Source organism: Pelobates fuscus, chromosome 11 (assembly GCF_036172605.1).
Source record: "Pelobates fuscus isolate aPelFus1 chromosome 11, aPelFus1.pri, whole genome shotgun sequence".
NCBI lineage: Eukaryota > Metazoa > Chordata > Amphibia > Anura > Pelobatidae > Pelobates > Pelobates fuscus.
In genome coordinates this window covers 97237696-97254968 of record NC_086327.1, presented here as the reverse complement: position 1 = coordinate 97254968, position 17273 = coordinate 97237696, and positions in this window count along the sequence as shown.

The following is a 17273-nucleotide window of genomic DNA, read 5'->3' as shown; positions in this document are numbered from 1 at the left end:
GGACTTGGCACCTGGTATCATTATTTAAGTAGGAGTGCAAGAGGTTCTTTCTTGTTTATATATATATATATATATATATATATATATATATATATATATATATATATAGGCAGTTTTAAGCACTACATCTAGTGAGGGCAATTTTAACTGTTTTGAGAAAACACAATAAAGATTTTTTCATTTTCTGAATTTTCCTTATAGGCTTGTAAAAAAGTTTGTTAGAAACATTCTAAAAATATATTACCTCTAATTTTCAAATGAATGCTTTTATGTAATCCTTTATGAACATGCAGTTATAAATATTGTACTTTAACTGTATAGATGAATGGTTCTCAAACTCGGTCCTAAAGAAAATATTTGTCTAAGAAGTGTACAGTTTGTCTACTGGAGCTCAAGGAAATCAATGAGAAGGCTACTGTCTATGATACACCTTTACGACTCTTTTAACATCCCACCAAGACTGATATGAGTGTCAATGATGATGGCTGATGTTATTGCATTTCTCTCTAGATTACTGTAAAAATTGTAAATCTGTTCAGCATGGAAAGGTTTTCAAACCATATCATTGGCATATTTCTTCCCTCTTCATTGCATTTATATGATTAGTAATGCAGTGGTTTCAGGCACTGTAGCAAATGATTGAATATTGTGCTAATTCTTTAAATTCAGGTTAAATTTTTTTAATGATGATACATATTACAAAATTAAACATACATGCCTGCGTTGGGCAGGAGGTAAGCCGTGTTCACCTTCATTTGAATGGAGTAAATTAAAAATCAAGTTATTCAATCTTGAAAAAGCTAACATGTTTAATTATGTTGTAAGTCCTTCAGGGAGAGGAATTTAGAAAGTAATTGTCAATTTGTCCTCTGTAACCAAGGGCAAATTTTGCATTACAACAGAACTGAGTGTTTTTTTTTTAATTTCTTATTCTTTTGTTATGGTTTGTATTAATAGGATAGCTACAGTCACTAATAGTTGTTCTGTGTCTTCAAGGTGGTATTGTGTTAAGATGGACATTCCTAGGCAAGATAATCCTGAGACTATTAATGATGGAGATTACAAAATAGCTTATATGTTAGATGCATAAAAGTCAATATAAGAAAATGGACATCTCCCTGATTCATTTGAATCCAGCTGGATAGAAGCCCAGACAGACTCAGCTAAATAAACAAGAGCACGATTACTTTTACAATACCCGAGCACTCACGGAATTTATAACTGATAAAAGTTGCCATGACTTTGTGTTCATTGACTGTCCTTCATTTTAAACAAGACAAATGCAAAACTGTGCTACAGGAGTGAAATGAACGTCCTAGTTTAAACTAGATACTTGGGATATAAAAAGTCACAGATATAGAGCTATATTCAGACTAATCAGCAATATAATAGATGTAAAATAGTAGGAGTTAAGTTAAATCTATGTACATTGCTTTGGGAAAAGTTAAACATTTATAAAAAAAGAATATTTTCTTAATGGGTTTTTGTCTATCCTACATAGTGATTTTATACAGAAACTTTAAATATTTGGTTTGCAAAGCTTACCAAAATTGTTACATATTATAAGTAGATTCTGGTGCTTTCAGAACTTAAAATAAACAAGTGTGAAGAGAATTATTATTATCATTTATATAGCACCACTTATTTTGTAGAACTTTACAATCATTTAAAGGACCACTCTAGGCACCCAGACCACTTCAGCTTAATGAAGTGGTCTGGGTGCCAGGTCCAGCTAGGGTTAACCCATTTTTTTATAAACATAGCAGTTTCAGAGAAACTGCTATGTTTATTAATGGGTTAAGCCTTCCGCCTAATCCTCTAGTGGCTGTCTCACTGACAGCCGCTAGAGGCGCTTGCGTGATTTTCACTGTGAAAATCACAGTGAGAGCACGCAAGCGTCCATAGGAAAGCATTGTAAATGCTTTCCTATGCGACCGGCTGAATGCGCGCGCAGCTCTTGCCGCGCTTGCGCATTCAGCCGACGGGGCGGAACGGAGGCGGAGAGGAGGAGGAGAGCTCCCCGCCCAGCGCTGGAAAAAGGTAAGTTTTAACCCTTTTCCCCTTTCCAGAGCCGGGCGGGAGGGGGTCCCTGAGGGTGGGGGCACCCTCAGGGCACTCTAGTGCCAGGAAAACGAGTATGTTTTCCTGGCACTAGAGTGGTCCTTTAAGGGCAATATTTGAAGGTGAAGAAGACTTTGCTCAAACAACCTTACAATGTATAAGTATCTTTCAGTAGGCAGATACATATTGTTTGGTGCTTAGCCTAGAGGCACTTACTGAGAAGGTGGTCTGACCAAGATTCAAACCTGCATTTCCCAGTCATAAGGCCACTCAGTGACTTTATAATTTATTTAACCTTCTGATATACAGGGAGTGCAGAATTATTAGGCAAGTTGTATTTTTGAGGATTAATTTTATTATTGAACAACAACCATGTTCTCAATGAACCCAAAAAACTCATTAATATCAAAGCTGAATATTTTTGGAAGTAGTTTTTAGTTTGTTTTTAGTTTTAGCTATTTTAGGGGGATATCTGTGTGTGCAGGTGACTATTACTGTGCATAATTATTAGGCAACGTAACAAAAAACAAATATATACCGTATATACTCGAGTATAAGCCGAGTTTTTCAGCACATTTTTTGTGCTGAAAAACCCCAACTCGGCTTATACTCGAGTCAATTGTCTGTATTATGGCAATTTGCATTGCCATAATACAGACTGGGGGAGAGGGGGGCTGGCAGAGAGATGTTACTTACCTTTCCTGCAGCTCCTGTCAGCTCTCTCCTCTTCCGCCGGTCCGTTCAGCTCTTCTGTCAGCTCACAGTGTAAATCTCGCGAGAGCCGCGGCTCTCGCGAGATTTACACTGGGAGCTGACCGAGGTGCTGAACGGACCGGCGGAGGAGGAGAGAGCTGACAGGAGCTGCAGGAAAGGTAAGTAACATCTCTCTGCAGCCCCCACAGCCCCCTCCTACACAGTGCCCATCCACTGGACCACCAGGGAAGGAGAAACCCCCTACCTGGTCAGCTGGCAAGCAGGGAGGGGGGACGAAAAAATTTATATATATTAATAATAATAAAAAAAATAAAAATAATAAAATAAAAATAATAATAAAATAAAAAAATAATAATAAAAAAAATGTAATGAAACACAAAAAAAATATTAAAATAATAATAAAAAAATAAAAATGCCCACCCCCCCACCAAGGCTCTGCATCACACTCTGCATTACACACACACATACACACACTGCATTCATACACACACACTGCATTCATGCGCACACACACTGCATTCATGCGCACACACACTGCATTCATGCGCACACACACTGCATTCATGCGCACACACACTGCATTCATGCGCACACACACTATTCATGCGCACACACTACATTCATGCGCACACACACTGCATTCATGCGCACACACACAGCATTCATACACACACAGCATTCATACACACACACAGCATTCATACACACACACTGCATTCATACACACACACACACTGCACTCATACACACACACACACTGCACTCATACACACAGCATTCTCATACACACAGCATTCTCATACACACAGCATTCTCATACACACACTGCACTCATACACACACACACTGCACTCATACACACACACACTGCACTCATACACACACACACTGCACTCATACACACACACTGCACTCATACACACACACTGCACTCATACACACACACTGCACTCATACACAGCATTCTCATACACAGCATTCTCATACACACACACTGCACTCATACACACACACTGCACTCATACACACACACTGCACTCATATACACACACTGCACTCATATACACACACTGCACTCATATACACACTGCACTCATATACACACTGCACTCATATACACACTGCACTCATATACACACACACTGCACTCATATACACACACACTGCACTCATATACACACACACTGCACTCATATACACACTGCACTCATATACACACTGCATTCTCATACACACACTGTAAATAAATATTCAATTAATATAATTTTTTAAGGATCTAATTTTATTTAGAAATTTACCAGCAGCTGCTGCATTTCCCACCCTAGTCTTATACTCGAGTCAATAAGTTTTCCCAGTTTTGGGGGGTAAAATTAGGGGCCTCGGCTTATATTCGGGTCGGCTTATACTCGAGTATATACGGTACCCATTTCAATTATTTATTTTTACCAGTGAAACCAATATAACATCTCAACATTCACAAATATACATTTCTGACATTCAAAAACCAAACAAAAACAAATCAGTGACCAACTCAAAAGCCTGCCATCCATGGATTCTGTCAGTGTTTTGATCTGTTCACCATCAACATTGCGTGCAGAAGCAACCATAGCCTCAGAGACACTGTTCAGAGAGGTGTACTGTTTTCCCTCCTTGTAAATCTCACATTTGATGATGGACCACAGGTTCTCAATGGGGTTCAGATCAGGTGAACAAGGAGGCCATGTCATTAGATTTTCTTCTTTTATACCCTTTCTTGCCAGCTACGCTGTGGAGTACTTGGACGCGTGTGATGGAGCATTGTCCTGCATGAAAATCATGTTTTTCTTGAAGGATGAAGACTTCTTCCTGTACCACTGCTTGAAGAAGGTGTCTTCCAGAAACTGGCAGTAGGACTGGGAGTTGAGCTTGACTCCATCCTCAACCCGAAAAGGCCCCACAAGCTCATCTTTGATGATACCAGCCCAAACCAGTACTCCACCTCCACCTTGCTGGCGTCTGAGTTGGACTGGAGCTCTCTGCCCTTTACCAATCCAGCCACAGGCCCATCCATCTGGCCCATCAAGACTCACTCTCATTTCATCAGTCCATAAAACCTTAGAAAAATCAGTCTTGAGATATTTCTTGGCCCAGTCTTGACGTTTCAGCTTGTGTGTCTTGTTCAGTGGTGGTCGTCTTTCAGCCTTTCTTACCTTGGCCATGTCTCTGAGTATTGCACACCTTGTGCTTTTGGGCACTCCAGTGATGTTGCAGCTCTGAAATATGGCCATATATTTTTTTCAATATTAAATTTTTATTGATTTTCACTTTAAAATAAAGACATATAAACATCTATATTACAATAAATAGCATCGTTGTAATATAGTATTAATACTAAACATACAAACATCACATAATAAATATCCTTTAACCTTTTCTCCATTAAACCAATTAGTATTACATTTTGTATCATATGTTTAACCTTAGTTTATAGTGTTATGATAGTAAGGAGGATATTATACTGATGCAGTAGAGCCTAAAAACTTGGTGTTTTGTAAAAAAAAAATGTGTAATTATACTCAAAACTAACTATTATTATTTGTATAAAGAGTATTGATTTACCCAGCTTATCTAATTACTCGTAATGTGCATAATAAACAACCATATATACAATACGAAAATAACATAACAAAAAGGGGCATCTGAGGGTGTCTTATGACTGAGAGACTGAATCGCTAAGACTGTTTTGGTATTATTATTATTGTTTTATGAAATAATTAGAGACAAAAGACTTAATCATATAGAAGTTTCATGTCCATTCAATTTACTTGTAGATCAGTTACTCGGAATGTCATACTCATACCACCAAGACCATATTTTATTGTATTTCGTAATGTTTCCATTATTAAAATAAACCGCTTTCTCCATTTCGCCTTGGTAATTAATTTGGGTTAAAATTTTGGTAAAGGTATGAGTTTCTTCGCTCCTTCAATACCTAGAGATACAGATTTTTGTTGCCATCAAAATACGTACTATAAATTCCAAATTTTTTTAATTTAAATCCTTAAATAGTTGTGATACAAACTCCTTGGTCGAATTCAGTTTAGGGCAGTCCCACCAGATATGTTTCAACGTTCCAAGATCTTTATTGCATCTCAAACATTGGCTGGAGTATTGAGCATTATACAATTTACATAATCTGGTGGGAACCAAGTACCACCTATTGAAAATCTTATAAAAAATGTCTAATATATTTATACAATGCACTGATTTTTTAAGATAACCAATGGATTTAATCCGTAGTTGATGGGAAAAGGAGTATCCAAGGTCTTTATAATAGTTAGAATGGCAACGTTTCAACTCACACCTTTCAACCTTTCTCAGAGGGTTATGTTTGAGACAAAACTTTGCCATTCCACTCTAATAAAAGTCTGCATATTGGACATATCATGTGTTGCCCAGACATATTTTCTCTTCATTAGATATTCTTCAAGGGATTTGTAGTCTTCCTGGTTCATGTGGCACCATAATGTTGGTCCTTGTATATGAAGTTTGCTGTTCCTGTTTTGGCATACTAGCTATGAAAGATTTGAAAGATGTGTTTCCACAATTATCTTTAACCCCTTGAGGACCAAACTTCTGGAATAAAAGGGAATCATGACATGTCAGACATGTCATGTGTCCTTAAGGGGTTAAATGCCATGTTGTTAAATTAGCACTGTAATCCACTTACTTTCCAAGATTCTTATTGACATTTCTTAATGGTCCTTTAGCTTTTCATGCCAATGCATTGGTTAAGATATAATTGGACCAATGGCCAACCCTGTATTTCTTTTTTTCATTCTTTTGTGGCTCATCTGTCTGGTGTGTCTCTTCTCAAATGGTGGAAATCGATCTTGATAACATATAGATAGACATTATTAAAATTATGGTGAAAACAGCTCAGTATAATTTGCAGAAAATAATACCTTGCTTATTAAAATGATTGAACTCTTAAAATGAAGTTAAACCATATGGATATTAAAGCTTTCTAAGAGATTTTGCATTATAGGTCTTTAACATCACATTCATATGGCTATAGACATATAGTTACATAGTTACATAGGCTAAAATGAGACATATGTCCATCAAGTACAACCTTCCTCACGTTTGTTATTTGCTGTTGATCCAAAAGAAGGCAAAAAAAAAACAAAACAGTTTGAAGCACTTCCAATTTTGCAACAAACTAGGAGAAAAATTCAATCTAAATCCCAAGAAGCTATTACCCTACAGTCGAAACATTATATAATTGAATATTCTGTTTTTGCAAGTATGAATCTAGTTGATATTTGTACATCTGTACGGACCCTGATAAAACCACTTCTTCAGGCACACAATTCCACACAATTCTTATTGTTCTTACGGTAAAAAACAACTTTCCTTTGCCTTCGACTAAATCTTTAGTTTTAGTTTATTTCAAATAAATATCTAAAGAAATACATATATATCACTGTCAAATGGGTGTTTGCATTATTTACACATTTAACAATGCCCCTGTTTGGTTATAATCTCTTTAAAATGTAATTCTGGAAGGATTTGTACCAAGATTTTGGTTTACAACATTTCCTTTGCAGTATTTCTTTGCTAATGTGTAATGCTATTCATGTTTTTTTTACGTGCAACTGATGAAATGACAAAAGATTTTTTTCCCCACTGAGTAAAAACACCATGACATTTATTACCACGTACCAAATGTAGTTCTGCACAAAATAAAATAAAAAAGAAGAACAAAATGTGTTCAAGGTGGGTAATAGGAAAAGAGAAATAAGTATTCTACTAATTATTAACTCCATTCTGATCATATTACTAGAGGTGCAAACACAATTTCAAACACTTACTTATTTCAGAATCTAAATATCTCCTGACATAAAACAGCCAAGTTAAAACTAGCACATCTAAAACTCTTTGTTATAGATTGATTTGATATAGACGCCGTTACCCTCCGTTGACGGCGAATTGTCAAAAGGATACTGTAAACACAAAATTGCTCTTTACGTAATGTCATCCTGTTATGAACTGTGCTGACATCATTTTCTGTGCCTGCGTTATATTACATTTAATATCTATATTCGAACTGTTCCCAAGAACTGTTTCTGGAATTCCTGACATATGTCATTTAGTTTTGGTGGAGAGTGAGGGAGATGGACCATAAAGGATGGGGGAAGTTTGGGAATATGTAAAGGTGTCTTCACTGACAATCACCTGTCTCCGAATGTGTTTTGCCAGAAGGAGCTGCTGTGGCCACATGTCCAGATCAAAGTATGGTTGTTTTTAGCTCTCTCCTGCTTTTGACATGTTCTGGCTTGGAATACGGTAGATATTGTAAAATAAAAACTTTACATTTTCAACCATATAAGTAGATTTGATGTGGAGAAGATCCCTTGTATACTGCCACAACTATAAATTCTATGTATCACTATTTGTCATTAGAGTTCATTTACAAATCTCCAATATTGTCAATATTGCTGTATGTTTAGTAAATCTACCTATTCATAAAAAGAACTCAGAGTAACGTCCAGGCTTGACAATGACAGCTGTGAAGAACAATCAATTTTGTTGCTTACTAAAAGAGAAAAACAGGAGAAAAAAAGGCATTATTGAAATGCTTTTGAATAATGCAGTTAAAAACAAATTATCCACTAGTTTAAAAAAAAAAAAAAAAAATTGTTTCCTAACTACCAAAAATCATACCTTTGCTTACACTTTTTCTTCAGTTTGCCCCACCTAAGTTTAAAAGACTTGTCTAGATGAGGTATCAGCTACACCTTGCTAATACGATTGCTGTAACTGTCCTGCAGATGAAACTGATACCTAATGAATGCTTTTGTGGATGGGATTAATCTGATATGCATATGGTATAGGTTCTCTGAGTAAAGACACAAGTAAGCAAACTTTTTGATGGAGTAATGAGTTTTTGTCTATTCTCACAATCCTCACATTCTCTGTTTTTTATGGTCATTTGCCTTAAAATGTAAATGTAACATTTCACTTTTACCCTCATTGTAATTTCTATACAGAATCATCATACTAAACATATGGAGTTCTGACAAAACCGCACAAATTGATTCTCCCTTCTTCAAAGTCATGGAGAAATTTGTCCATCAGTCTTGAAAACTGAATTCAAAGGGCATCTAATTAAAAACCAAGTATATTTAACTGATAGCTAATGGCATAAACAAAGGAAATTAAGGAATAAGCAGTTGTTAATACAAAATGCACTTCAATTAGATTGTGAATTTTGAGAACTTGTTAATCTTATTAAAAATTACATGCCACTAGGCTTGCTCAAAAAGACATAATGTAAAAGACTCTGTTCTGAGTAGTTATCCTAACTGTTCAGTTTTAACATAAAATTATTCAGTTTAAATAAATCAGACTTTTCAATAAATCTACAGGATATACTTTTAGGTTATATTTAAATGTATCCCACATTGGCTAGATTTTCCGTAGAAGATGCAATTAGTTTCTTAACTCTAAACCTTACTGAGGCCAATTTTGTTTCACTTCACTATCAGAATTGAATTAGTATTATTATATTTATTATTACTGGTAGCTCTGATGGGCTATTTGGAATGTTTAGTAATTTTTTTATAGCAATAATTACAGCATTTGGAACAAGCTTGTCATCGACAGATGTGCTATAATCAGTGATTATAGAAATAATATTGAATAACACTCAAGTTTTGAAAATTGTGCCCGATGTTCGGTATGCATACATTATTGCCAGTTAGCTAGGATATCAAAAGCATATTTGTTGCATGATTAAGTGTTTTAACCCCTTAAGGACCAAACGTCTGGAATAAAAGGGAATCATGACATGTCAAACATGTCATGTGTCCTTAAGGGGTTAAACTACCTAATCACAGTTTATCCACATTTTTACACTGTCTATAGTTAAATTAATGGCTTGAATATGTGTATAGAGTTTTTTTTTTCTAAAATGTTTCTAAAAATATTTTGACTTGACAGTATTACATTAATGTTACATGTTGTATATGTCTTTGTGAGCTTATGACAACTATATTTTTCTAAATAAACAAAACAGTACAGTAAAGGTACACTTTATTTGAATGTATAGAAAAGTTTTATGTACATTTACTGTTGTACTGTTGTACTGTTTGTACAAGCATTTACCTAATTATCACAAAATGTTTTGAAAGCATTAAATGAATTACGTTATAAAAACACACCTTATTCTTGTAGAAGTAAGATCATTGCCATTAAAATCGACACTGTCCTGAATAGAAACATAGAAACATAGAAACATAGAATGTGACGGCAGATAAGAACCATTCAGCCCATCTGGTCTGCCCAATTTTCTAAATACTTTCATTAGTCCCTGGCCTTATCTTATAGTTAGGCCTTATGCCTATTCCACACATGCTTAAACTCCTTTACTGTGTTAACCTCTACCACTTCAGCTGGAAGGCTATTCCATGCATCCACTACCCTCTCAGTAAAGTAATACTTCCTGATATTATTTTTAAACCTTTGTCCCTCTAATTTAAGACTATGTCCTCTTGTTGTGGTAGTTTTTCTTCTTTTAAATATAGTCTCCTCCTTTACTGTGTTGATTCCCTTTATGTATTTAAATGTTTCAATCATATCCCCCCTGTCTCGTCTTTTCTCCAAGCTATACATGTTAAGATCCTTTAACCCTTCCTGGTAAGTTTTATCCTGCAATCCATGAACCAGTTTAGTAGCCCTTCTCTGAACTCTCTCTAAGGTATCAATATCCTTCTGAAGATACGGTCTCCAGTACTGCGTACAATACTCCAAGTGAGGTCTCACCAGTGTTCTGTACAATGGCATGAGCACTACCCTCTTTCTAATGCTAATGCCTCTCCCTATACAACCAAGCATTCTGCTAGCATTTCCTGCTGCTCTATTACATTGTCTGCCTACCTTTAAGTCATCAGAAATAATCACCCCTAAATCCCTTTCCTCAGATGTTGAGGTTAAGACTCTATCAAATATTCTGTACTCTGCCCCTGGGTTTTTATGTCCAATATGTATTATCTTGCACTTATCCACATTAAATATCTGTTGCCACAACTTTGACCATTTTTCTAGTTTACCTAAATCATTAGCCATTTGGCTTATCCCTCCTGGAACATCAACCCTGTTACATATCTTAGTATCATCAGCAAAAAGACATACCTTACCAACAGGACCTTCTGCAATATCACTAATAAAAATATTAAAGAGAATGGGTCCAAGTACAGATCCCTGAGGTACCCCACTGGTGACAAGCCCCAGCTTCGAATATACTCCATTGACTACAACCCTCTGTTGCCTGTCACTGAGCCACTGCCTTACCCATTCAACAACATTGGAATCCAAACTTAAATATTGCAGTTTATTGATAAGCCTTCTATGTGCAACAGTGTCAAAAGCCTTACTGAAATCTAGGTAAGCAATGTCTACTGCACCACCCTGATCTATAATTTTAGTTACCCAATCAAAAAAATCAATAAGATTAGTTTGGCATGATCTCCCTGAAGTAAACCCATGTTGTCCCTGATCTTGAAATCCATTTGTTTTTAGATGTTCAACAATCCTATCGTTTAACATGGTTTCCATCACTTTCCCCACTACTGAAGTAAGGCTTACTGGCCTATAGTTGCCTGACTCCTCCCTATTACCTTTCTTGTGAATGGGCACAACATTTGCCAACTTCCAATCTTCTGGGACTACTCCTGTTATCAATGATTGGTTAAATAAATCTGTTAATAGTTTTGATAGTACACCACTAAGCTCTTTTAATAGCTTTGGGTGTATTCCATCAGGTCCCATTGACTTATTTGTCTTTACTTTTGACAGCTGAAATAGAACCTCTTCCTCTGTAAACTCACGTGTAATAAATGACTAATTTATCCTTTTTCTTAACTGAGGTCCCTTTCCTTCATTTTCATCTGTAAATACCGAACAGAAATATTCATTGAGGCAGTCAGCTAGACCTTTATCCTCTTCTACATACCTTCCTTCTTTTGTTTTTAATCTAACTAATCCTTGTTTTACTTTTCTTTTCTCATTTATGTATCTAAAAAAAGATTTGTCCCCCTTTTTTACTGACTGTGCTATTTTCTCTTCTGTGTGTGATTTGGAAGCTCTTATAACCTGCTTAGCCTCTTTCTGCCAAATCGTATAGATCATTCTGTCTTCCTCACTCTGGGTTTTTTTAATAATTACTAAATGCTAACTTTTTGTTTTTTATTATTTTGGCCACATCTGCGGAGTACCACTGTGGTTTCTTGAATTTTTTGCTTTTACTGACAAGCCTAATGCAATTTTCTGTTGCCTTCAGTAGTGCAACTTTTAAATAATCCCATTTCTCTTGGACTCCATTTAAATTGCTCCAGTCTGATAATGACTCCTTTACACATATTCTAATTTTAGAAAAGTCTGTTTTTCTAAAGTCTAAAACGTTTGTTTTTGTGTGGTGTGACTCAGTCACTGTTCTTATATTAAACCACACTGACTGATGATCACTGGATCCTAAACTTTCACCTACAGTAATATTGGATACCAAATCTCCATTTGTTAACACTAAATCTAGTATGGCCTCTTTACGAGTTGGCTCTTCAACGACTTGTTTTAGAGACAATCTCAGTAGGGAGTTTAGAATATGTGGGCTCCTGGCACAAGCAGCTATTTTTGTTTTCCAATTCACATCAGGAAGATCAAAGTCACCCATGATGATAACTTCCCCCTTCATTGTCATTTTAGCTATTTCCTCAACTAGTAGATTATCTAACTCTTCAATTTGTCCTGTGGGACTATAAATCACACCTACACGGGTTACTGTGTGATTACCAAATTCTAACGTAACCCAAACGGACTCTATGTTCGCCTCACTAACTTTTATTAGGCTAGATTTTATGCTATCCTTCACATACAGGGCCACCCCTCCCCCTTTCCTGCCTTCCCTGTCTTTTCTATATAAAGAGTACCCTGGTATTGCTATGTCCCAGTCATTTTTCTCATTATACCATGTCTCAGTAACAGCGACTAAATCTACACTATCAGTTGCCATTATTGCCACAAGTTCATGGATCTTATTCCCTAAACTGCGAGTATTTGTAGACATGACTCTAAGCTTATCATTTTTTAACAGACTTGAATATTCATTTTTGTTTATTCCGTATTCTTTTTTTATTCCTTAAATTACAAGGAGAGCTCAAAGTTCCCTCTTTGCATTTAAAGCAATGAATAAACTGATTACATTAGACATTGCTACTTCTACTAGGTCAAAACATTGCTTGCTATGGGACCTCATTAAAATTTGGAGTAGTTTTTCCCTACTTTGGTTTGCTAGAGTGCTTGTTGTTGAATCTTCATTGAAACTGGACTGTGAGGACCACAATCAGTATTGCTCTCATATGATGTACGGACTGCTTATATTTTACTCTGTGTAAATATGAACTGGATATAACCATAGCTTCACAATTAGCCTTTGTTTATTATTTGAATAATTAAAGGATTCATTTTAACTCTGCAAACATTCTGTAAACTATTACTCTTCAGCAGATACAACAATGCTTAAATTTCAATTAAGTACATTTCTAGTAGGTGTCTTCCTGACAACTACTAGAGGAGCATCCGGATACTGCCCTGGGGGGAGTGGACATCGCCACTGGAGGCAACTTAACCCTTTGATGTAAGACTGCCTCCGGGAGCCTCCTGGCACCATAACAACTTGATTTAGATTAAGTTGTTTTGATGCCTGGATGGTCCCTTTAAACAATACTCTTTAGTCAAGTTTTAATTGTAAAAAAAAAACACTTCTTGTCTCCGGAGAAAATTCTTAAGGGGGCAAAATGGTCATCACATCACTTCTAGCTCTTATTGGTCCTTGTCAGTTTGGCATCCCAGTTCATGCACACAAGCATGATGTAGATTAATCAAAAAACATATAATGCTATTTAAATTCCTCTAGCCCTATTTGCTGTTCCCTATTCCCAGTAACCTTTAGTGTCTTCCTCGATACTTTGCCCAATCTATGTAAGATTCTCTAAAACATAACTTTTAATTTATTTATTCTTAAAAATGACACATAAATGATCAATTTTTTTTTTTAGGAATGATCCTAATGTGATTGAACTAATACTAGTACTTTCTAGGTTATCCCCTTGCATTCCCTATCTATTTAAGATTGCTAACGTACCAGTTGCAACTTGCAGAATATTGATACATTGTGATATATCTGATATTGACCTTGATTTTGTTCTTAACGCCGAGTTTATCTGTAACCCTTTGCTGTCTTGTTTACCTGTTTAATTGATATATTGTCTACCTGTCTTCAGCTAGCTGTCATTTTTCCTGTCTCTCTATTACCCTGACCTAGGCATGTTTCCTCTCTATATTACATTATGTCTGGCCACGCTAAAGCCCAGTAATACATTTATTTTAGTCCAGTTTATTGCTGCTAACCGAAACACTGCGTATAATTTTTTATTTTTTTTTATTATTATTATTATTATATAGCACCAACAAAGATATTGGGGTTTTCCCTCATTAAAAGTTATTAATATAATAATAATAAGATATTAAGCTCACTCTATTACAAATGGATAGTGTACATACAGTTCATTTAAATATATATTGTCAATTTATCAATGTTATGTGTGTATATATATATATAAATTAAGTAAAGTTCAGTTTGATATTTGATGTCAGACGGAGCAGGAAAAGTAACTGCCATAACTGGTTTCCTCCTGCAATATATGAATGCTACTATAGACAAGACCGCTCCAGAAAAGCAGAGATGCAACAAAGATCTCTAAAGATTTAATTTGCTGGTCTGTTATTAGGTAACCAGCACTGAGCATTGGCAGAGAGTTGATCAGGAGTGGAGTAATAAAGGTCATTGGAAAGAGACAGAAGAAGGAAGATTGTAGTATTTGCATTGCCAAGTGCTACTTGTTGTACCACTTCATGACATTTTCTCATAATTACACTAAGCTCTTTATCACGTGAGTGCATATACCAAATACTTATATTGCTATCCAAGGTTGTACAACATACTAGATGTACGTGAACTGTGTGAACTGTGATTTAGTACAAATGTTATTGAAGATACATACTCGCTATAAGAAGATATCCATATATCCTAAGGCAGGGATTGTTTTGCCCAAGCCCAGAATCTTAGAGCTGGTTAGAGTCTCTGTCTAATGTAAGTAGCTTTTCACATCCATTTCTATCCAATTATTTAAGTATACTCCACCATTGACGTTTCTCAGCATTTGTTTTACATATTCATCTATTGAAGTGTTACTGCCAACCAATCATGAATAACTACTAAGCAGGATATTCATCAGGGTCTTGTAAGTTCTCACTTTCTTTTTTACTTTTTACCTTATTTTACTTATTTTTACTTCTTTACTCTTTACTGAGTAATATGGTACATATATATATATATATATATATATATATATATATATATATATGCCTTTTGCATTTAAACGGAAAAAGGCAGGCTAGGAATTGGCTTCTCTATAAATGGTTTCCCAACAGAGAGATCTATCAGAGAAAGCTACCAGCCAAGAGAGGATATTACTGGCAGGGAAGCAAAACACATGTGATATCTGAAAGGAAGGCAAGCATATTATGACTAAAAGACATATATTTTCTTGTTTTAATGCTTACTCCTGAATAGATACTTAACATTTTGGAAATATAGTTAATGCAAGCTGCCTGGATACACTTGTAAACAAAATCACATTATCAGTTTAAATACCAACTTTCCTAATTGATTGCTTATACCCAGGCAATAGCTAGAATGTGTAGCATGATCAATAACAATTCAGATGTAGCACCATCATATTTCTCTTGACAAGATAAGACACATATTTTGCTATTTGTGATATACATCATTAGCTGTCTTGCCCAAGGACATTTACTGGTAAGGTGGTCTAGGTTTACCTATTCTAAGGCAGTGCTTCTTACTATGCTCTAACCAGTCAATATATATTTATCATGTCAGATACAGGTGCTATTTTGGGGGAAAATGCTAAATATAGAAACCAACAGAATGTCAATTGCCATTTACCACTTTACATCCAAAATACCATCTGTTTTGTCTTGATAAAACCCCACTGAAATGTATAGATTTGGATAATATAATGTTTTTTATATTTTTAATATAAAATGAAAGCTTCTTGGTAAATTAAAATTCTTGGTGCAGCAAAAAATTGGCACTTTTTGTAACTTTTACATACAGCTTTAAAATGATTGTATGTGCTCTTTACATAAATTGACCAAAAATGAAAGTCAATGTTAAACTTGTGTATAGCAAAAAAAATGGCTCATCCAAATTGATTTGTCAGAAAAACACGATTTGGTTTCAACAAGACCGAGTTTTGTCTACTTAGCGTTTTAGTTCAAGCATATTTTGGCCACTGTTTCAGGAAAAATGGGAAAAATTATTTTCATAAATTATTATAAGGGATATATAATATGACCCCCATATAAGAAAAAAAAAAAAGGGTGGTTTAAAACCTCCCCACCCATAATGCATATCTTATCCCACCAAAAAGAGAGAACATGAGAATGGGCAAAAGCTTAGAGAAACTCAGCAGCCATCAAGTTAGTCACTGGTCAGGTCTCAAAATTATTTTGCTCACTTGTGCCATTACAAAGAGAACCTATACCATTTGCATATCAGACTAATCCCACCCATAAGGGCATTCCAGAGCCAAAATGCAGGCAAATGTTCTCTGCATGAGAGATACAACAATCTTGGACTATCAATTTGGCCTTCTTTGGGCCTCATCAGCTAGATGTAACGGATACCAATGTAAGCACAGTGAGCATGGTGCTGCCGACTCAATCTGCTCACTATTTAGTACAGTGACAGTTTTGCCACATCCAAATCACAAAACAAACAAAACAAATCACCCATTGTCTGTTTTGTTTGTTTTGTGATATGTTCATATGGCTTTCCAGATTTAGGGAAAGTGAACAAATTGCAGATTGACCAAAATTCAGGCTAATTGTAATTTTTTTGAAAACCGAATGAAAAAGTCTAGTCAACATATTACTATTGCTTTAAAAAAATAGTTTTTGTGTATTTTAAGTAACGTTCCACTTTCTTTTGCTTCTGTATATAACTGAATTACCTCTACTTCCAACATTACCATAATTAACTAACAACTATTTTCTCTGCGAGGGAATGATCTCAATAGAATTTTTTTTACAGCCAATTCCAAGAGTTAGCAGAAACACGAGACATCTGCTGTAGGCGAGAAAGAAACCATTATTTATCTCATGTAAGAGCATTTGCAATATTAGTGATTTGCTTGCAAGTTTTAATTTTATTGCTCTCTGGCAGAAAAAAATTGTATGTAACCTTTCATCTAGCCATTTTGTTCTGATGAATGTTGAATAGCTCAGTTTAGCTAATTTCCAGCTATTTATGTTTAGAGAAAAACAAACAATTATTAGTGAAAATAGTGGGGAGTCATTGTAAACTGATATTTAGA